We start from the raw sequence: 24994 nt of genomic DNA, 5'->3' as shown, positions 1-24994 counted from the left end.
TTGCAAGATAATGTTTACATAGCTTTTTAATCTGCACGCCTCTAATTTACATTGCAGATATCTAACTCATTCTCTCGATCGGTAATTCTACATTGCCTACCATCCTCTCAGCACTCTGCAATTTAGCAGGGTAAATCCGCATCCTGTAACCATGTTTACACTCTCATCAATAGTGGTTTGACAGTTAGGTAATGAAAATGAATGCCCACAATGCCTACCATGGCCTAGAAGCTGCCCGGTGGGTTTCCAAGTCAAATTTCTTATAATTATATCTGTGGCTGTACGTTAATGAAGCATTAACCTAGATTCTCAAATAAAATTCAAATTAATCTAATAGAATTATACTAAAAACTATACTCTCTCTTTAAATCATTCATACGACATTATCTAGCTGCATTCAGTGCAGTCTGAGTTATACAGTATCTGTTAGATGCATAGATAAACTACTATTAATTACAAAACAAATGATGTAAGAATGTACAATTCATAGCAGTTTAGAGAACGCTTAGGAGGGAAAAGGATAAAATATGCCGGAAGAAGGGATACAAGAACCTGCACCAAGGGGATAAAGTTAGAAAAGGACATTTTTTTTAATTATTTTGTGTCTCTAGGGTAAAGGTAGGATCGTAGGTGGTTATTTCGCGGAGGAGTAGGTTAGGATGACAATCTAGAGTGAAAACGAGTTTTAGCAGGCAGTTTTGGATAAAACAGTGTACGGGTAATACGGAAGCTATCTCATGGAGTAAGTCGATTCTAGTAGGTCGAGCGGAGTCAGTTGCAAGTGTACGAAATCAGTTCTGTGTAGTCTGGAGTTTCGTGATGTTACTAATATAAGGCAGGCTCCGGGCGGAGCAGGCATAGAGTAACATCACTCTGATGACCATTTTCTAGAAGAAGAGTTTGTCCTGTACAGTTATCTCTGTGTATCGTGAGAGTAAAGGTAAAAGTGGACTTGTAGTCATTGAGTTTAACTTAGTTTGTCCTGATCGGGAGTATAGAAGGAGAGTTTCTTGTCCAAAGTTAGGTCGAAGATGGACCACTAGATCAGATTATTATTGTGACTAATTTAAGGAAGGCTATACGTTTACCTAGAAAAAGAAAGTTTATCCTTTTCCCTTGCATATTTTATCTTTTTCACCTACTCTAAACTGCTTTGAAGGTTGAAATGTACATTTCTTGTAATTTATTGTACATATAATTAAGTTTAACTACGTTTGTATCTTACTGATATTGTATAATACGTACCATACTTGTACTGATTGCTGAAAGCCATGTGAATGATTTAAAGAGAGAGGGTAATTTGGTGAGAGTATAATGATGTGCAGAAGTTATTGTTATGGTGGGCCAATGAGACCATCAACAAGGCACTGAAGGAGGGTTTGAAAGTAACTGGTGTGAATTTTTGAAGATTTTACCGAGTATAGTTGGACATGGCGTGCTCCAGAGACAGTTTTAACTGACAGACTGGTCATCCTACAACTAGATAGAAACATCAGGAATACTGTTTTCAAGGGGATCACTTAATCTTAAGGAGTACTAAGCAACATTGTTAGTCAGTAGTCAGTAGTCTAAGCTGGCGGTGATGGGTTCATAGGGGTTAATCCTTCCTAACTATTATGTTTCTGTTATCTTTGATTTCTCCCATTTGAACTGTTTGAAATGTACATAATTCTAGCATCAGTTCGTTTAAAGTTTCAAATTGTTTTACTCGTATGATGGTATAAAACATAATATATCCCTTATGTCTCCAATTATTCCCGAATAGCGCACAATAACAATGAATTCATAGCGAAGCACGAGTATTCAAGCTAATGCTTATATATTCGCTTACTTTGTATAATGTAAGCATCTGCTATTGCCTAAAGAGTGTGCTTGCCAAAGTTGGATAATAAAGGAGAATGTATATTGAACTTGGTGGCGCTTGTAAGTCACGTTCTATCAAATTACAAAATTCTTGTAGTCAATGAATACTAAAGTGGTAAAGTTACGTGGCATGAGTTAAGAATGGAAGAAAGTACTCGTACCATCATTTACAACTTTTTTAAAATACAAATGTTGCCCTAAATCGTTAATTTATGAAAATAAATATTTCTTCAAATAAGGAATCGATGATGACAAATAAGTCGTGAGATTATTGTGAGAATAATAACAAAAGACTACCGTAAAGTTGATTTTCTTTACTAGAATTATGGATTAAGATGCTCAATCAATTTTTGAAATTCAAATTTAACAGCGTGTGATTTCAAGGAAAAGAATGAAGATGTGATCTAGAAACTGTATAATACGTACAATTTAAAAAAAATTTCCTCTATACACATAAAAGGAAAGTTGTTTAAAAAAGATATAACATTCACATAGAAGGTGAAAACATTTCTGCTTGAACAGCCTTGTAAGAATGTTACTTCTAATGGTAAACAAGCAGAGTAGCAAAAGGAGTTCATTGAAGCATTTCAGGTGGAGTTCTAGATATTATGTAACATTACGCCGTTTCCGTCTAAAAAAAATAAATAATAATAATAATAAAAATAAAAAAAAATATTAGAAACATTAAAACGAGAATATAATATGGACAGATATGGCAGGGTCCATAGAATGATGACAATCAAAATCATCAAAGCATACAGAATGTTCTGCTATTTCTGAGAGTTTTATTTGTCGTTATTAAGTTCGGAGGAGATAGAAGATAGAAAAGGATTATGGCTAAAATTATGACACATAACCAAATATTAAGATCTACCTAAACCTCTTTAGATTTTGGAGGATACAACTAGCTGGAAGAAGATTTATATTATCCATTCAAAACGGCAGATGAAACGGCAATAGCGTTTGCAGTATTTCAGGTTACCCATGTTATCGTTACAGTGAATAGTTTAGTTTTGGGAAATAGATCTTAATTTTAGTGTTACCCTAATATCATATTGAAACCATCTATTTTTAAGGACTACTTATTTGTCGATTTCAAGAAAATTTACTTACGTAAGAGAAAGTCGTGTGAGTAACCGCTCCCGATATTTTCCCGTTTTGGCGGCGTTTAGCAATTTAGTAATCTTCTTGTGGAAATACCTAAATTTTTTTCCCGAGATAAGTAGTTGCTTTTAGCATTCATTACAAAATTAAACGTTCACCTTATTTATATTTAGCTGAAAGAATTAAGTTAAAAACTGATTAGAAGCTTGTTGCTATATTTATCAAAGCTCCGCGTGTCTATTCCAGCTAGCACGCGAGCTGCTCTTTCGTAGAACTTCTTAATTTGCTATTTAATTTCTTGATGGATTATGGCGTCTATAATTAGACATACCATCAGCAGTAGGCTAACAACTCCGTTTGGAAATGATTCCCTTTACTTGACTGTGCAACGCCATCACAGTGCCTCTTATCCTACTACCGATAATTACAGAAATTTGTCAAAGCGGATTATTCAGGAAATCAGCTGTACAGCTAGTAAGTTCTAAGCTATTCATCAAGTGAGTTACTTCTCTGTATAAAGTCTGGAAGGCAGACATTCAGATTAAAACTTTAATAAATTTACGAGAGTAATGGTATCTTATAAAGATAAACTTACTTGTTGTAATTAAATTAATTTATCAGCTGAAATTAAAGGCTTTCTTTTTTAGAGTGAGAAGCTTTCACAGACCAGCGGTTTCCATCGAGGGTAGAAGATGAAATTATATTTTTGCTATATAATTATAACGTGAAAGATAATTAAGTTTTACAATTACAAATTACTCTTTTTTCTGTAATTATTTGTATTTTTTACTTATTGATTTTTAACACATCGTGGCCAAAGGCAAGGAAGTGGCATCAGCTTAAATCTGCATTCAAAAAACAAGAGAGTGAAAAGCCATATAAAAGATCTTGAACCAACTCAAATTGCCGTCAGATTTTGCAGAATTATATTCTTTGCAAGTGAACTTATCAGAAAATCTGAATTAACATTGGATTGTAGCTCAGTGCATTTTTACTGCAAACAAGGATTCTAAATCTAAATGATGAAGATTGAAGGTGGTCTGGACAGTACCAGCGGACTTCTTCTTGTAGATGTGAACTTGGCGGCCAGAGATCCGGCATATTTTTACATTCTTTCATCATTTCAGCTCGCAACTATGTCCTGATGCAGAAAAATTATGCTTTGGTCTCAGCTCGGCTACTGACACCTCCTGTCACGATCAAAAATCGCGAGCTATGAAAACGTCTCCATTAACTCCCAGAAAGAATAAATTTATGAAGAATATTGGACAACTCGTAGCCATAAATTAGAGAAGCTAATCTCATTCTATTCTATTACCATTGGATTCATTTTTAATAATAAGCATTATTTTATTTTCAAACTCCAGGGGAACTTTCTGAACGATTGGGCCATGCTTGCATGTAAATAATTGTTGGAGCCATACTCCTTACTGCACTTATTAAGATTATAATCACCCTCAGATCCGTGCTTAATCATAAGTTTCCAGTCCTTCTAGGATTATTACCTGATAAGTTTTGCTTCAAGCAAGAATCCTTTTGTTTCAATTGTATAGGAAGTTGTACTCATTTAAAAATGAGCCACTCTGCAGCTTAGTTTAAATCTTATATTGAAAATAGCCTCATCGGGTTAGACCAGGGGTCGGCAACCTATTTTAAGTAGGGAGCCATTTCTTCTTAAATAATTTAAAAAAATCTTAACCAAGAGCCGCAAGGATGATAGAGTGTAAAAATCTCTGTAGGTCATTTTGCATACACTAATTATTACTTTATGATATATCAATAACATTTAAATGTTTTATATATTCATTTTCACATATTGCTAAGTAAATAAACAAATAAATAATAACTAAACCTGTGCTAGAATGAAAAGGCGCAGTATTATAGTTATAATTACGTACTTTGTTTTAATATAATTCTATTCAATTTCAAACTTATCAGTATCACATTTAAAATCATTTTTGAAAAAATATCTTTACTTTAATAAATGAACTTTTTATTTGTTTCAATAAAATTGAAATATACAATATATTTTGGACAGGCTGAAGAGCCACACAATTTGGATAAAAGAGCCGCATGCGGCTCGCGAGCCGCGGGTTGCCGACTCCTGGGTTAGACGTATGGTATACGTACATATCTGTTACGGTACAAAAGCCCAGTTACAATAGCTGCTTAGAATAAAACTAATAACTGATAAAACTGATGGTATAAACTGATAAAAAACTTTAGAAAGATAAGTTCAGACATTATCAATAAATTAAAATAAAATTACTATTAAAATAAATTTCAACTCCAAAAAGTAATTAATGCCTAAATTAATAAATAGATTTTAGTTGATAATTGCACTGCTCCAAATTAGGAACTGCTATTTATTGCTATTGTAAATAATTCTAAAAAATTCCTATATAAATATAATCTATCTTTCCATACATGTAACTGGTTATTATAGATCTGATTAGTGGTGCATTCTGGTGTTAAGTACACCCAACCTTTCTATGCAAAAAGATTGCTTTTTATCTGACTGACATTCAGGAATAGAACCCGAAAATTAGGTAAACTTATCAAATATAAACAATCTATCTTACTGCGAATAATTTTATATTATATGGTAATATCAAAAAGTAATCCTCATTGATTACAAAGAGGACAGATTTAATTATGCCTGAGCCCATGGAGAGGATCTGCAATTCATTAGTGCATTTTGACCACCTTGATGGCACTAAAGAGGTGCGCAAATTCAATTCTGGTAACCTTAGTTACTAGTTTGCTGTTCGTTTAGGCTTTATCTAACTGGCACATCTTTAAATTTGTGTTTTCTTCATTATCATAAATAAATTCCGCAAGATGTTTACCTTCAAATTATATTTGTAGGATGTAGATCTATTTAAAATTACTAAGACTGCTTAAATATCTAGATAATTGCGCAATTCCTCGTATATAATGAAAAATAGCAAATACTAATAATTTAACTAGATAAACCTAGGAAACCATTCATCCATTATAAAAAAAGATCTCTTAAAGAAAAACAGATTTTTACCTTTGCTTTTTTCTTCAAAAAATGGTTCTATTATTTTTCCTTAAACATACATGGAGTGGAAAAGCAATCCTTTTACGATCATTTCATTTTGTTTTGAAAATTTAATTCAAGATATTAAAGAAGTGAGCTGGGTTTTTTTATTAGACTTTCCATGTAGCTTATGTCGCAAATAAGAATTTTATTATCAGACCTTATTTGCTTAAGTTTTAAAGAACAGTTTAGTTCTATAGCAAACATGCATCTATTTAGTAAGTATTCAGAGCGTAAAATAGTTTAAAAAAATGCAGGTGGCTCATATCCTTGAACACGTCGATTGATGGCAGATTTGTAGGAAGTCTCACCTCTCCTCAAAACTAATTTAATGGAAACTAAATTAGAGTTCTATTCACTTAGCCAAAAATTTGTTTATTCAAATAGAGCTGGATAATTATATAAATATTTATCTACGCACTGCAGGAGGTAACAATGTTCTTAATAATAGTAAATGAATAACGATGACATTATGGTACATATTTACAAAATAAATAAGAGTTGGTTGGTTAAAAGTTTTGCTGCTTTGCTTTGGTACTTACGGAAGCTTGAATTTTTTTTGTTCTAGTATTGATTCATGGGAATACGAATCTTCCAATAATCATAAATAACTGTGGGAACAAGCGCGGATTGGATCGCGTATTTAAATCGAATTTTGTGTATCTCTTTTTTGTTAATGTATATTTTATTGTAATTTTTCTGCCCAAAGTATTGAGGTTTTTTCAGCTAGAAAATTAAAGAGGGTACTAGGGATAATGCAGATCGTTCTGTTTCATGTATTTTATTTGAAATAATAGAAATTTCCCTTGGGTTTTAAAGTGCATTCATTTATCAAATAAATTGTAGAGATTGAAGGAGTCTGCACTCTACAAACTAATCTACTCACTTACCTCACTCCCTCACCATTTAAATAATAAATACATAAATAAATATATATATATCCACTATATTATATTTTACCATTGTTTTAATTCTGTTCCGTTTCCATGCAACATTTTTTTGCTCATTTGTTTAGATCTATTTTTACTTTTTCCAAGCATTCTGTGATCACAGCATGTGTGCGCTTAACCTGCTTCAAAAGTATTTATTGATTTATCTAATTCAGTTAACCATTAATTAAAATGTACTTTTAAAAACAAAGAGTGAAAATAGTACCACGTAACAATTTCTCTTAATTTTTGCAACTTTAATAGAAATTTTGCGCATTATCATTATCAATATATAAATTAAAATGTTGAACTAACTATACTGAACTCTACAATGGAACTGCAGAAAACAATCGTTAGGACATAACTGCAATAGAGACCTTTAATATTAATTTGGTTAAATTTTAGAATGAAAGTAAAAAAAATAGAAAATTGGAGATTAAATGCTTGAAAAATTCGTTGTCCGATTAAGGAGAAAAACTTCAAATATTGTTTAAAATGGGAATTAAATAGACAATTTTCTTAAATATGTGTTTAACTAATCTTCGCTACATTGAAGCTAATATCAACTTTGATTTATGGGGAAGTTCCCTTTTAAACCCTGTTGAGCGTTGCAGCCTATTGACATTGCCATAACTGCAGTTTTAGGGCACAGCTCGCCCGAATGCGATAAGGTAATCTGTTGCCCAAATGATATCTTTAGTTCCGATACTAACGAAATCTTATCGTGAGCCCTCACACTGCACTCTGAAAAACCTCTTCTGTGTTGTTAGGAAAGAAGTACCAATGCATGTAGGTGCAAATCACTCTGTAAATTAACGGGGCGTGAATCCAAATGGCTATTAGTAGTAAAGAAACTACTAAATGTGGACAACTAATGTTCACTATTCCTCCAATAACTCCATGCTTTTCTGTAGACTGTTCGGGATAGACTGTTACTTCTTACACTAAACTACGTGGCGGCATTTTTGTTTGACGCCCAATCCTAGGTACTTCCGTCTGACTGTATTGAATAGAATTCTCAGCATGGACATCATCCTCTCGAGGAGGATATTCTAGCACATTGAACTTTTTAGAAAATATAGATTTTAAGCGTTTTTTGCCATTACGAAGGAGTCGTTAGTCTGTATAATGAATTCGTTACCGATTCATTTTCTTTGGCCAAACTTAACTTCCAAAAAGTACTTAGAATAGACTATAGAGATAAATTTAATTTAATTAACCCAACATTGACCATCGAAAGCAAGTATTGTTTCAACAAATTTCAATTTGGATGAGAAAAATTGAAAAAGTGTATAACATTGGATGTACTTGGTTCTGTATTGGAAGAGAAACTCTAATTTATTTCTTCTTACCATCGTAAGAACTTAAAAAAGAGAAAGTGAAGTAATGTTCTGGCAGAAAATGAAATAACCCTGTTAAATTTTTGGTTGCCGATGTTGCTCGAAACCCAAGACTTCTTAGATGTACCCAGATGAATTTCAAATATTAGCGTCCAGTAATAATCGAATTTTTAAGTTAATCAGAATAAAGGGTGAAATAGTTTTTATGAAGTGTATTGCGCGCCATCAAATATCAAATTCAGTAATTTTTATTATCTGATTGGGTGTAAGATTAGGCTAAAAGTAATATTTATAGAGCATTCTGTTTTGCTTTAAAAGTTAATGAAGATATTAAGATTTAAAAGAATTCATTCAGTTTCCTGGCTTAGCTTGGGATTCTGTACAAGGGTTTGGCAATGTTTTCTGTAAAAAGTGACATTTTGAAAAAAAAAAAGACTAATGGATTTTCTCTTAAAGAAAGAGTGCGTTGAAAAAGTTCGAATATCTCTGAATGCCTCTTTTTAATAATATTGCCTCAATGTTGGAAATGGCAGTGCAAAAACTTTATTCTGTTTTTTAGGCAGCAACCTCCCCAACATTTTTCAGGCACCAACCGTCACTGCCATAATTCATGTTAGCTTTGCGGTTTTCCCTTTAACCACTTGGCTACCATAGTGGCCGGCTTCTTCTGAAGAATTTTCGCTTCCTTCTAAATTCTTTCAACAATGAATTTATTTCTCATTATTTTTTGTTTTAATACTTAAGTGAATAACTTTTTAACCTGAACTACTTGAAGTTTGGAGATAAATTTGATTTAATTATAATATAATTACGCGTAAAACTAATTCTTCTTAAAAAAGTTGTTGCTAATATAATTAGTACTTAAACAGGCTAACTTTTAACCAAATATTAAGATTTTATGTACTGTGTTCTCATAATTTTGTACCAAAACTTTGTTACCATTAAGAGCATTCCCTTTAAATTCTTGGACTAGTTTTAATAAGCTGTATTTGGCATACTTTACTGTCCAGCGGGTTAGTTGTATAAGGTTGGTTATAAGCCCTACTTTGACCATTTCTTTCTCTTTTCCTATAAAAGATATTATTCCCAAATTTTCTATTAAGTAAAAGGCAGATGTAAGTGTAATCTTTTGCAGCAACACAGATCAATTAGATTTGGAGATACATATTTAAAAATATTCAGTTGGTAATCATTATTAGAGAGATGTCTTTTTGGTCGGAATCAAATGCACAGTATCTATTACCAGCTGTGAACACTTATACAACTCGTACAACTTCTAATTACTGCAATTTTAACTTTCTGATTGGCGTTCCTTCCGCAGACTGGGGTCTCACAATGCAGCTTAGCTTTGCAGTCCTAGTTTTATATGTTAGATATTTATGTTAAATGTTAATGTTGTTGCAGTTTTGGGGTATATTTGAGATTGTAATTTTCTGAAATTCAGTCGAACTCGAAGCTTATACTTAAGGTGAAAAGTTAAATTTAAGAATTTGAAGCAATCACAATAACTTCTCTTAGTAGTAGTAGGAGAAAGTGAAATATTTAAGAGTGGTGGGGATGACTTCATGTGATAAAGGACGGGTGAGCAGAAGCAAAAAGGTGACCAGCAAACTCATTCTCGGCGACTGACAACTATCTAAAGCCCCAAAGTGGGTTAATCATAAAGAAAAATATAATACCACAGAAAGTTACTTTTTCTGGATTTAGCCCAACTAAGTTTTCCACTGTGTGGTGGTGTGAAGTGGACTGCAGCTTCATGGTATGGCTGCCGAGTCTAAAAACCGCAGATTTATTCCCTGGCACACAATCTATAAATTGTAACTTCTTCTCTTCTCATAGTTTTTCCTTTGAATAAAGAATATTTTCATTAGAATAACAAGGACATCAGTTGTTATTGCTATTGAACAGCCTAACGATAGGTGTTACTCTAATGAAATTAATTAACCAGTTAAGCGTGATTGACGTGTACACTCGTACACGTCAAACCAAATCTCTATTACGGTGCGTTCGACGTGTACTACTCGTACGTATATACTCGTTGTGAAAAATATAATATTGCAATTAACTATAAAAACTCGAAATTTTAATAAAATACAATAAGAATGGGTGGGATGTTTCCTTTATCTTACCAATAGAACTGGCAAGTATTTTATATGGAGGGGGCTGGTGGGAGTCAACCAAATGATAAGGGGTTGGTTTATGTTTGGTCACCGCATTAGAGATTGGGAATTACGGACACAAATAGAAGCTCTCAACCCTTGAGCAATGCCGTTTTTTACCTTAGAGTGAGATTCAGACCTCAGTACGAGCATGATTTCATTTCGCACATAATACAAAGCTCTTTTCTTCCTCGTAAAAACTCTTGCGACCCTAGTTAAAACTAGGTAATGCATACGTGAAGCGGTGCAAGATTTTGATTGAGCACAGAATGCTCTGGTAATCTCAAGCCCCAGAAATTGCATAAAAAGTGCTTGCAGTGATTATTACGACGTTGAAAACTTTTGGTTGTTTTGTCCTGCGTTCGACGTGTATACACGTCATTGTCTAATTTTAATTCCGCACACTGTGGGAGGGTTTTTAAAACTAAATTCCGCACTTAACTGGTTAAGGAGCAATACCTGAAGTTAATCTCAAAAATATCTAATAATTAATATCAAAATGAAGAAATGACGTGATTCTGTCTTTTAAGCGAGAGGTAGTGGTCTCAAGACCTTCAAAACACAAGAATTAAAAGATACCAAATCAAGACTGAGTTAATGTGAAGGATTCAAGAAGAATTCAAAAAATAGAAATCCATCACGAGAGCCATTGAATACAAAAAATTATGTGTTTAATATTTAGTATGGCTGGGATAATTTAAATATAGAATAAAAGAAGATTGATGTATGCAAGGGAAAGACTTGATATTTGCCTTTTTGAAGTTAATTTCGGATCTGATAATGTGTAGCTAATTAGTAGCCGAACGGTTTGAAGGCGGTTTACAAAGTTGAACTGTAATGACTGAAGTTTGTGGTAGACTCAAAAGTCAGTTCATGCTGTAGCCTCTTCAAGTTCAGTTATGTATCTGACTGTTCTGTTGTTCAGCCTTATATCAGTTGGCCATCACTCGCTCTGAAAGGCTGAAAAGACTAGTAAGAATCCAGACAGTCTAGTCGGCTTCAACATTCGTTCTGCGAATTTGGAATTTGACTCATATTATTGGTTTTAATATTGAAAACTTAATTAGGTGGCTCAGTAACTCTTACATGACATTTAGAGCGAAGTGATGGTTCTCTCTTTTTGAGAACTGTCGAAAGAAGCATTTTGCTGGAATAATATATCAAATAAAAGAAATAGAACTACATGAACTGTGTTCAAACTCATCACCAGACAGATGCAAATAGTATTTCCTACGAAAAAATTAAAAAAACTCTATCGCAATTCAACCTCTTATTGTTTCTATTCCTGTAATTTAGGTACATGAATTCAGCCAACACTATAACTTTTAGTGACAGCTGATCTCCATGTTTTATTCCTCTTTCCACTGAAGTCATCACTAATTACAGTAAACTTTAATTTATATTCTGCAAGTATTTTTTTTATTTTATTTGTTTAATATTTGATCACGCATAATTATAACGATGCAGCTATTTTGAGAGTCAAAGTTACTGAAAAAGTGATTTAAGTATCCAAAATTTTATTTTAATAATGAATATCTATGAAACTGAGTGTTGAATTAATAATTACACTTGGTGACCTTGTGACCTCAGCAATTCCCTGCATCGTTCGATTTGAATAGATTCTCTTTTAAAGTTAACACTTTTTTTTTTCATTTAATATTTGTAGCATTCTGTTCTAAACAATATTGCACTGTATTAGTATTAGGCAGCTATGGACATTTTTTGGATCTTACTACTTCTTAAATCGCGGTGGTGCAGATGAACTCAGTAAGGAGTTGCAACCATACCAAATACAAGACTTCTAACTATAAATGACACCGCAAACGACTATATAAAAGTTTACGAACTATATCATGCCTTTCACTTAAAGTCCCGCAGAACATTTGGTGCCACCACAAGAACTGGTGATTTCAGGAAGGAAATAGTTTATACAAACCAGTTTTGAGCCTTTTAAATAAGTTTCATATTTAGTTAACTATGTTCTCTTATACATGTTATTTAAGTTTTTTTTTTTTATTTAAACACCAATTACATTTTTGGTGATTGATTCATTCGAGAGAAAAGAGAAATTACTGCCAAATGCAGTCCTTTTTGTTTTGCTAAATTTTTGATCTAGGGACTAATTTTTTTTTTCTAATTAAATTGATTTTTTAATATATATTTAAACTTAATTTTTTTATGATAGCCTATAAGTTAATTAGACTTAACTTAGACTTATTTTCTGTTATGCCACATCCGAATGTACAAAAGGTATTAGTCAATTAATCTGCAAGTTGATAAAAAATTAAATGCGTATGTTAGTTAACCCAAGATGCTATCTCGCTGGTACAATGCAAGTCAATTAATCTTGGCAACACATTGTTAGAATTACACCATTGACATTCCGCCAATTGGATATTGTACCACATTTATATACATAATAATTCGTGTTTATTACCAATGAAATATATGTATTACACACAATATGATACAGATTTGTTCAATAATGCGACGTTATTAGTTGATCATTATATCTATTTTACGGAAAATTTTGGGGTTAGCAGACTTTCTTTTGCTGCAGTAAGTATTGTGCAAATCTATTTACTAAGCTCACTTTGTACATCAAAGGTGTTTCTAAGTAAGTGTACATCCACACAGGAAGTGGGATTGCCCTAAAATAGATATTGATCTCAAAGATTTTCTTTCTTCTGTTGCTAAGGAAAGTGTTTTGTTTTTTATCTCTAATCTCAACAACCAACAGTTTTAAAGAATCACATTCAATATTTTATTTCTTTCTTAAAACCACTTAAGAGTTATTTAACAATATACAAAGTGTCTCATACAAATAAACTTTAAGCAGAATAAGAGATTTCCACGTAAAGGCACTAGACTTGACGGCAAAATACCGTCAATTAGCATTCCACCAATATTTTGAAAACCTTCGTTTTGAGACATTTTGTTTAGCTGTACAATACTAGCCGCTATTTTTTTTTAAGGTCCTTTAAACAAGAACATTCAGGGGATTTTAACGTCTTTAAGACGGGTTTGGAGTAATGGTTACTAGTGGGGGGACAGGATAGCATCTTCTACTTTCCACTAAATGACAATCCTCTGCATTATTCTTGAACTGTTACTTCACCTTATTAGTTCAACTGATACATGAGCCGTTCACAGTACAACTCGATTAACTCCATAAAACAAAAAGTTAAGAAATGCGACAAAATAAAATGTAGGTACATTGTTTTTTAAAATTCCGTTTATAATATAAATTCAAATAAATTTACCGTTATCATTCTGCGCCTGCTTCTGAATTTGTGTTGAATTATTGCAACAATTTACATTAGAGCACGAAGTTAATCAAAATGGCTTCTGAAATAAATTATTTATTATTCAATAGGCAAAAATTTTTTGTCGTTTAATGGTGTTAATCTTTATTGTTTGGAAACTTCATTATAAATATAAAAAGTTATGACTAAACCAAGTGTTCAGACACTCAAATTTAAGATATTTCAAAAAGTGGAGTTAATCGATTTGTGCAGCGAACGGCTCATATAATACTGAATTTATTGTGTTGCAAATTGGAAATAAATAGCGAATGGCCGTATTGCCAATTAAATAAAATATGTGCCACTGTTGAACAAACAATAGTAGCTGGATATTAGTTGGTGGCCATTCCAGTTGGCTCTCTTACCACTTTAATAAGGACCCAATATGTGGCCATGCCGTATCTCTTGTGCCAGCAAATATTTTCTCTACACTCCTAATAAGGTGTTCCCACTGTATATAAAAGACTATTTCTTACCCACAGTAACCTAATGGAAACATCACTGCTATCTATTTCATTATCGTTTAATCTATTCTATTTTTCTAACTTATCTAAAATCTTACTTCGCTGCAGTTTATTCATAAATTTCAAGTTTATAGATAGTTATGAATTTGCAACGCTTGTTACTACTTGAGCAAAGATGGCAACTGAACTTATTCACGATGAGATCGTAATTTACAATATCAATATAAAGTTATAACTAACATCTGTTTTAATTGCTTCCATTCTCAGTTTTCACTCCAAGTCTACTAATTTATTCCTGCCTTCCTTTAAATATTTTATCCATTCGTTTAACACTAAAGTCCACGTCCATTGTCTTTACTTTTTGTTAGACTCTATTTATATTCCTGTTTTCCGTTTATTTATTTGGTTTTTCCTAAGGAACGGCAGGAAAATGTGAGAAAAATTCACGGTTCCGAATAGTATTTTCACCAATCATTACTGATTGTCACTGTGATCTACAGAAGCTTCTAGAAAAGAAATGTAAGTGCAGCCCTTCTAGACTTAAACACCAAAACTTTATTTTGGGCTTTTTGAGGTTTATCTATTGCTATATATTGATATAGAGGGCACAATTTCGAGACACAAAAAAACTTCAACACTCAATATCTCCTTAATTTATGCACCTGTACAAATGATACTATAGCTTTTAACTGAGAAAAGTATGGAGTATAAGAGGACAAAATTGCATACCAATATGTTGATTACAAAAGGAAATGATGTAGCACAATTTAATGACCCAAAAAAATTTCATGTCTCGATATCTCCTCAATTTATAAATCTGTACAAATGATACTATAGTTTTTAACTAAGAAAAGTATAGGGTATAAGAGGACCAAATTTCATACTTATATATTGTTTACCAAGAGAGATATAGCAGATGCCATTTCAGTTTCAGAGCGAGTTATAGCTATTCAATCCTTACTATTCTGCTCTTTTCACCAATATTTCTTTCTAAAATCATTTCTTCCAATTTAAAGAGAACATTGAAAAACCCAATTATTTTAGCCTTTTTACGACTTACTGAGCTTCGTCATAGACAATTTGTTTTGCGTAGCACCGTCTTCTGTTACGAGAACATAGTAAATAGAAGTGACCGTAGTTCCGCCTCTTACGTGCTAAAGCTTGAAGTAGTGTTTTTAATTCAACCTGGCTAAATGTGCACTTTAGAAAGAAGCTCAACTTAGAATGCCACGAATCAATTTTTCTAGGGAAAAGTTTCAAATAAATATGATTAACTTTTATTTCTATCAGAAGTTAATAATATCAAAGAAATCATTGAAACTACAAAAAAAATGTCTTCACAGGAAAGTCGAGGCTACGTTTACAAGATTTAGGAGCACAATATTACCAATGAACGCTAAGTGAATGCTTGAATTTGCTTGGTTAGAAATTTATACAATTAAAAGTAACGATTAGCAAATCAGTTGACGTACCAAGTTCTGACTGTACAGAAAAAGTGAAAACTTAAAAGGCAGTTTCATTCTTTTAGGAAAGCATCTCTTTTCCGATGGTTTACCAAGCTATTCTTTGAATTTATCAGTTTATGTAAATGGAGAGTTGCACTGGGGAAAGAATCAAATCTTGGGTTGGGCTGAAAATTTTAGGTCACCAATTTGTTGTGTTCCTTGAACAGAATACCAAGTTTTGATTTCCTGTAATTTTTCATTCATTAGAAACATTTGGTCCTTATTTTCAGCGTTTATTTTGGGGGGGAGTCAAGTTCGAAAATATGAGCCATCAACAATTTCCTGTTCTCAAGTTACCTCTTACAAGTTAGTGAAAATATTAAATTATTTCTGGAGAACATTTAAACAAATTTAAATTGAAAACTAACATTGAGAACAGATTATATAATTTAACAAAAAAACAATTTACATTATACAATTTTTGTAAAAAAAAAAAGTCCAAAAATTATTTCAAGGTTATTGAGTTAATTAATGTTTATCGATAATATCTCGTTGATAACATTGTTTGTAAACAAATAAAGATCATTTAGTTCATTAACATGTCCTGAATAGCGAACACATCATTCAGTTTTCGACAATGATTTTTTTAATTTTGGAAATGAAGGCTGAACTATTTGAACTTTATCTGAATAATGTGATAACAAATTCTTCGTTTCAAAATAATAATAATAATAATAATAAAATAAAAAAATAAATAAAAATAAAAAAAGCATATTAATATAAAAGATATTAATATATTATAAATTTAGTTGCTTCCTTCCTTCCAATCCAAACCTTCTTATCATATCAATATATATTTCTTGTTCTATATAGTCGTTTTTATTGGGCCAATAAAAATGTTCGATAAGAAGCAATGAACGTAAAGGAATTGATAGTGTGCCGAATGATTGATGAGCTATTACAGGCGGGGTGGTACGTTGGGCAGAAGTACGGCTGGTCTAAAAAATAGACCCACACGGGATGTTCTTGTGGGCCATTCTTCAATGCCACCACTGTGCGGGTCTTTTGCTAATCTTCTAGCATCTAAAGCCTCAACATCTACATGGTACAATTTAAAATGCCTCTACAGCATAAAAAATCACCATAGTTAGTAATTGTTATTTTTCTTTGGATTATTTTTATTTTTTCTAATTTTTCATTTTCACTTTTTAAAACTAAATGGTATAAGTGCATAGAAAGTTCAAATGGAATCGCAATACTTCAAGTCTCTTCTCTCACTCGCCTATGATCATTTATCACCATTAGGCTCTTAAGGCAGCTAAAGTTAATCACCTAGTCTAGCATCTAACCTTAAGTGACAATATCCTCTGTCCAGTCTGTGATATGTTACCAAAAGTCCTTATTGCCAACTTTTTGTCTAAAGAAAAATGAGTAAGAAATGTACATGGTAAAATTATGCCCATTTAATTTCTAAGAATAAACTTGTTTAACAAGAACTCCGCCCCGCCAATAGGATTGTCCCTTTGTGTGATTTCTCAAAACCACATTACCTTCTATCCAAAATTTAAGGGAATTTGACCATACAACTTAGATTGGAGAGAGGTTACAAAGCGATTTCCGCTTATAGTTTTATAGTGTGTTTCATAAATGACATTGTTTCCAGCCTTAGAATGTAAAAATCAAAAAACCAATAGCAAATCGGTTAGAGACAGGATCTCAAAGGTGATTGTTGTGATTCTGCGTTCGCTCTATGGTTAGGTCCATTCATTTCATTTGTAATATGGGGTTTCAGAGTAAAGCCATTCACCTCCGTCCCTGAAATCTATAAAAATAGGCAGTACTTTTATTTAAATAATACAAATAAAGGGAAGGGATCATCTCAGTGGTTAACGTATACTGGATTCCAACGCGGAGAACCGGGTTCGAATCCAGCTGCTGGGCCCCTTAGATGATCTCTTGGTAGGTGCTTCTTACGGTTCATTGTCCGATGATGGACAGTGTTGCCTGTCACGAAAGAACACTGTCAGGAGGCTGACTGCACTGAAAAAAGGTTCGGCTGCAAAATGACTTCAGATTTTGTCTTTTTATAAATTACAAAAATAAATAAATAAATTTTAATCAAAAATTAAAACTCTGAAGTTACATAGTTAATAATTTTGAAATGTGCTTAGATCCTTAGTTAATCATGTGTTTAAAAATTGGAAACATATGTTATATAAAAGCATAACTGTACATAAAATAAATTATAAGTTTTTATTGATTGATTATTTTTTAATATAATACTTTATGCTAAAAGGCTTAAATTTCATTGCTATAAGCTTTAAGTTAAGGCTTAATAATCATTTTGTCTAATTATTTAAACATAACGAATTTAACGAGTTTATTAAATATGAACTATCTTATATAAATGTCACCAAATATAAAATGTATCGGTTTTTCTAAATATTTTTCTAAAACTTCACATATAAAGTGAATTTGTTTAAATAGAGAATTTTAAACGAATAGAAACGGAGTGAATAAATGATGTTTTATTGTTAAAAAAAATTGAATACAAATTATATTTCAAACATCTGTATGACATGGTCCATATACAGTCTGTCAGAGTCTACACAAAATATAATAAATATAAATTCCAATTAAATCTAAACCTGATCAAATAAATATAATAATAAATAAATATACAATTTTTTTTATTTAATTAATCAATTTTGCCACTAACATGTCTCTGTACATTAATGGTATTTTGTATACAATGCCAAATTCAACCAATTACCTTCATTTTGACGTAACAAACGTAACTTCTTGTGACAATGAACTTTTATTAAAAAACTGGGACCTGTAGTTATTAAAAATGGGGCATTCGGCAATAAAATGAAATATATTATCTATTTCATTTAAATTACACAGTTTAATGTTTAATTTGTTCCAGTAAAGCCATGGCTTGTAATTTAGGTTCAACATTTTTCCGCGTATTTTAAATATCAATATTTCGCATTCCAAGCTTAAATTTTTTAACTTATAGGACACATTAAACTGCAGAGAATTAAATTTCTCATGATACTGGACAAGTTTAGCTAGGGACAGAAATTCCTCTTTCTCATTACTTATAACTGCAGACAATAAATTATTTGTTAGATGTTTCCAGGTATTACCTGGGTAATCATCCAATACTAACGGAAACCTCACTGCCAACTGCAACTAACATTTAGCACATAGGCAAAATGAAGCTTCAAGGCAAAACTGAAGAGTGTCCTTCTTCCCGTTTCCAAATGCAGGAAGTATGTTGGACATACTTATGTCATTGGACATACGTGTTTCGTGGTGCTTTATTATCTTTGGCCTAGCTCAATACCACTTTATAGTTTCTCCTCACGAAAATTGCAGTCTGGGATCTGACACTGATGGTTCCGCCCATAAAATCGGCAAGGCATCCAACCCCAGATTATACAGACTGATGAAATAATCACGCCAACGATTAGGGGCTATCTCGTTACTACAAAGGTACACTTTACTATTACATCTATTTCTCTAATTTCCAGAATTGGCAACTATCTTTATCTAAACTAGTTTGAACACCCGTATTTTTTAAGAATTCTATTTCATTCCTCTTTCATAAAGCTTTATACAATCGATTTTCAGCCTTCACAATTGTAGAATATGTTTTTCTAAATATATTCAACAGCCTAAAAAATCTATACTTAGTTTTCAAGCAGTAACCGTCAGATGCACTTATATTGAAACAGATAATCGGTAAGGGCTCAAACTTTTACGGAGAGTATATCAAATGTTTCTAATTTCCTCTTCAATTTTACCTGAAAGCCACCCTTCATTTTAATATTTTATTGCAATTTTGGCAGAAGAGGTAATACATCATCATCATTACATGTCTCACTACAATATATAATATGTCAAATAATTGGCATATGATCCGAAAATACCTGCTTATCCAGATTAAAGCTGTTTATCCTAGGTATCATATCAGGTGTAACCGAGCGCAAGTCTATTTCTGACATCTCAGGCTTATATCTATTATTAGCTGTCCTTAAATCGTTTGCAGATATAGTCCTGATTTTCCATTTAAACTGTTTGAACTATATTATTATATTATTCATATTATCTTGTAATATTATCATATTATTCACCCTTATGTATATATAACTATTTCATAATGATATAAAAAATGGTACCATTTCCTCCCTCAAAGTTATGTATTAATCAGTAACTTCACATTGTATAGCTAAACTTCTGAAATAACTAACTTTTATTAGAATTTATTGTATTTTGCCTTACGTACGAAATAAATAATAAATAAGTCAGGCACAAAGCCATGGGGGATAGGAAACTGGTACTACAAAGGATACTGTAGTTGGGGGTACCTAACACGAGGTGTATTTTGTCCAGGGTTTGCATAACAAGCTGTTGAACAACCAGGTTTGTGTGACCACATTGTAATATTGCACACGTGTTTGGTTATTAGGAGGCTGGTAGTTCAGTTAGGATGAAGGTTTGGTGGCCATATATTCTCTAAGAAATGTGAAATGTCTGTGTGACTGTGTAGGTGTGGTATTGTGGAGGTTTTATATTATAAATATGGCGCACACACAAAAGCGAACAATCACTTCTCTTTTGGGAAAAATAACAAAACGTACATTTTTATAAATATATATAATATATTTTCCTATATCATTCTTAGTGTTTTGTGTATAAAAATACCAATAATTTCGAGGAATACCGCCAACAGCAAAAAAACATATATTTTTTTCTCTCATTTCTTTCAATCCGATGTATGTATAGCCCAACTTTTAGGAAGTCTTTTATCCTGACTGATTACCGTTGTAATTTGGGAAATTTTCGACTACTGTCCCCCTCAAAATATATTGCCCGATCAGTATCAGAAAAGGAAATCATTTGTAACGTGAGACCAAATCCATCTTTTCAGAAATATATGAATACTGTATTGCTATTACAATGAGTCAGTTGGTACAGATTTGGAGTTACCAAGGCGATAAGAAACATAGTGAAGTGATTAGACAATTTTTAATAAATCATTTTAATTTTTAATATTAAAATATGTTTAGTTCCGAAGTTTAGCAAATGTTTTATTATATATTTATTCATATATTTGTAAATTTAGTATGGTTATTAAATAAATTAGAGTCAACGATGCAGGCGGACTAAGTCCATGCTCCAAGTGTTAAAAAAAAAAAAAATGTTATATTATATGTTGATAGCTAGGATAAATATTTTGTTTTTGTATGTTTTTAAGTTTCTGAATAAACACATTATTATTATTATTATTATTATTATTATAAGAAAACTTCACAATTCTCTCTTGCACCTAAACCTTTTCTTAGACATTTTTGTTCATTTGAGAACAGCATTTAAAAACATTCAATAATTCTTTAAGTCATAGTTACATTACTTCTCCTCCATTCTCATAGATAGCAGAACAATTCATTTTGTGCGTACTATTTACCATTAATTTCCTCATATTTGGGAACCTGAACCCAATTTAGGTTAGGTAAAAGTTCAGTAACGTTCATTTAAGCAGTTAAAGAGAGTTTACTCACCCGTTTTCAAAAACCTCACTCCACAAAAGACAGTATCACAAAATTTCTCTAATCGAATGGAAATCGGTTCACGTTTTTAGTCACTTCGTAGTTATTAAAAGAGGTAAACGAAGAACAAAAACAGCAAATTACTGGAAACTCCGTTTTTGCCCTTTTTTTAACAAAGTTGTCTCATAAATCTATTTGATCTGAGGTGTAAAAAATTACATTTATAACGAAGATAAGCCTAAAAAAAAGGGTGCTTTATCTTTTATACATTAAAAGGCTAAAATTATCGAAGTTGAATGTTTTTCAAGTGCAAGATTTTTTCGTGAAACTTTTGAGGATCAACCCTTATACAACTTAGCTGCAGGTTTTTCTTCTCCTCTTTTCCCTGCATTCCAATCCTGCTCACCTAACTTTTCTCTTTCTTCACAAGTTAAGTAGGTTAAAATGTATAATACATTTACACTTCTGTATTTATTTTATGTATATATTTATAAATAAATATTATAGTAATAAATATTTAATCAATTCAATTCCTTATACAAGTGTTCTACCGGACATTTTTAATCTAACCATAGATACTACTGATGACTGGAATATGACTTTAATTGTTTCAAATTTATTGACACCCTTCTGTAAGATATTGCAATTGTACTATAAAACTATATGGATTCTGAATTTCTCAATAATTGCTTATTGAAAGAAGAAAAATATAACATTAAATATTTTAATCCAGTAATTTCGTTCATTATGTTGTAAGAGAATTTTAGTACGTAATGTAAAACAATAAATTTTGATTTTTTTTTTCAGGTTAATTTAAAAAAAAACAACTTATGCAACAAATTCACCACATTAGAAAGGTAGATACCAGCCCTGTGAAGGATTTTAAAGGATTACAACTGAAGAGATTACTTTATCTTGAAAGGACTTACAAAAGAAAAAATTTTAACCCTAACTTATGTTAACTCTGCTTCTGAAATATTTGGTTTCTTCCTTCTTCAGTAAACTTCTTTTTTTTTCAGCTCGGTACATTTATCCTTACATTAAAGTTTATTTCGAGGGCCCCGGTTTTGTTCAGCAATACTTCTCTAACATGTTAAATAATTCCAATTAATTATTGTACTTTATTGGTGGATATATTTGTTCACCTTATACTCATCATTGATTAGTTTGAGCCTGATTGCTTGAAGTTTTAGAGCTAGTTTTATTTTTATTTTACAGAACATATCTTGAATCTAATAAATTCTTCTTAATGCCTTGAATTCAGAACGTTGATTGTTCGATTTGTTAAATTCAGTTTGGTGTTACTAATTTATAACAACAGCAGGCATCAATTAGAAGTTAAGACAGGATTTTCATTATTGGGTAATTGAATAACGGCTCCTAATTATAAATAAATTTGAGGCCCAAAGTAGTGAGCTTTCATTTCATTGATGTTCTCAGAATTTTAAATTAGAATAAAGGAATTTGTTTTTTTAGGTGTTATAGGTCATAAGAGGAATCGAAAATTAAAGATGAGACTAATTTGAATAAATTATGCTCCTCTTTGTCAGCAACTTTGCTGCACTTGTTGAGGGGTAAAATTATGAAATTTTAAAGGATCATGGAATGTAAATCCTTCAGACACTTCCATTAGTTCTCTGATTGGATTCCTTATTTTTGCCTAGCGTACGTAGTATCCATGATGTTCTAAAACACTTGATTTATTTATCTCATTGGTATTTATGTTTATAAAATCAATTTCATTTTTTTTTCGGCGCACCTACTGTGAACTTATTAGAGCTTTTAATCCAGTTTCTAACTTGTTTTAAGGGCAGGTTGAAGCTTAGATAATAGAGTATCTTCTCATAATAATAATAATAAAAATACATAATAATAATAATACATAATGATAATAATAGTAATAATAATAGTCTTTATTAGGGAAGGGATTAGCTATGAGGTTAGCATACTGGACTCCCACGCGGAGGTCCCGGGTTCGAATCCAGCAGCTGACCCTTAGATTTTCTCTTCCTAGGAGCTTCTTACAGCTCACTGTCCGGTGATGGACAGTGTTGTCTGTAACGAGAGAACACTGTCCGGAGGCCGGCAGTGCACTGGAAAAAGCTCCGGGCGCTAATGACCTCAGCTGTTGATGCGCCAAAAAAAAAAAAAAATAGTCTTTATTTATATTTGTATTTACATTTGGTTTTCAATTTTGAAAGTTTATTGTGACTTAAGACGTACTTTATGGTCATTGACCGTCTATGGGAATATCTTCTCATCATACCCCAATATCAATGTTGTTTTGAAAAATAAGCATTGCAAATTCGTGCGAAACAAAATCATGTATAAAAATTATTATCTTAATAAAAACAAAGGACAGTTATTTATATCAACATTATAAGATATGTACCTTTTTCTACGTCCTGACCATAAAAATATGATTTCCTTTTTCTAAGTGCACATTTTTGTTTGTGTGAAATAATTTTGAGGTATTCAGATGTTGGTTCATGATTAAACTAAAAACTCTATTGCATCTAGAATACAAATAGAAGAAAAGCAAAGCTAGAAACATTATTTTTATAGCCTTGTTTATGAATTATCCAAGCAGGCCTCTACTAAAGCTATTTTATTTCCACTGACAGTGTTTATATCATCTGTGTATGCTTGTACTTTAATAGCATTTCACCTTCTGTTACTATGCATGGCAACATGCTTGTAGTAAGTAAGTATATATTACAAAAAGGATGTTATGCTTAGAAATTACAATGTGTTACATTTATAGTACTAATGTTTTCATTTCAGTTTAGTTTATTTTGAATTATTCTGCATGTTAGTAAATCATGAATGCAAATTAAAGTGTGCCAGGAGATTTTCTGTTAAAATTATAGGATTAATATTTCAGTGTAATATTGTGTTCGTACACTTGCTTCGGTTTCATTGTGGTGATTTTTTAAAAACAATTCAACACAGATGTAAGGATGTAGAACATCCTTCTAGACCATCTTATAGTTAATATACGTATGCTACTTTCACCACAGTCACCATATTAAACAACTTATGCACTAATTTTTTAAATCCTATCTTTAGAAGTTTTGCAAGTTTAGAATTAAGATTACAGAGGTAAATTTTAAAATGTTTCATTTGCCAAATCACTAAATATTTTGAAAATTTCTTAAATAGAATGATTTCCAACATAATAATATACATATATTCAATTTATTTTGTATTAAATATGAATATTATTTCTATCTTATCTATATAATAGATAAAATTGTGCTTCTAAAAATTCATCAGCCGGCTCTCCAATTCTATTTTTTAATCCAAACTTTTTTGGAGTCGTAGTTTCTCTTGCATTGACGAAATTCAAGTGCAGGTGAACTTAATTTAAAACTAGATTGCCTTCATGCTTGCAAAAGAAGGTCTAATGGATTTAGCTTAATTATTTTCTGATAAAGTAATTAATAAAAATTATTATGCGTTTTTCTTACACCATCGCTGGAGTTGAGGCTTTTTTTGGGGGGGATATTTTAATTTTATTAGCAGTATAACTGTGAGTTTAATTGCGAATTCTTTAAGCGTCTTATATGGTGGGTTGCTGCTTGAATAGGTGAGACTTTCGTTTGGAAAAATTAAATTCAAAAGCTTTCTAAATAAGCATAATCTTATGAGAATTATTTTAGTGCAAAACTGAGTCCTAATTATATTGGGATGCTCTTGGAATGTGAAGAATATCCAAATTGTCCCCCGTTGATTTTCATAATGACGTTCAGGTTAGAAAAAC

General features: G+C 31.8%; 1 protein-coding gene and 1 long non-coding RNA gene across 18 annotated transcripts in view; both read left to right on the top strand.

Moving 5' to 3' along the window:
• LOC141461393 (uncharacterized) overlaps positions 1–24994 on the top strand; it is a 561940-nt gene that overhangs the window by 461475 nt on the left and 75471 nt on the right. The gene's annotated exons all lie outside the window — the stretch shown is intronic.
• Positions 12620–23333, top strand: LOC141461448 (uncharacterized). Its single transcript, XR_012462868.1, has 2 exons — positions 12620–16819; positions 22039–23333. It is a non-coding gene; the product is annotated as an uncharacterized lncRNA (long non-coding RNA).

Source organism: Rhodnius prolixus, unplaced genomic scaffold (genome assembly GCF_049639745.1).
Source record: "Rhodnius prolixus isolate KJV_2025 unplaced genomic scaffold, Rpr scaffold_1, whole genome shotgun sequence".
NCBI lineage: Eukaryota > Metazoa > Arthropoda > Insecta > Hemiptera > Reduviidae > Rhodnius > Rhodnius prolixus.
This window is presented reverse-complemented; position numbering and strand designations above follow the sequence as displayed.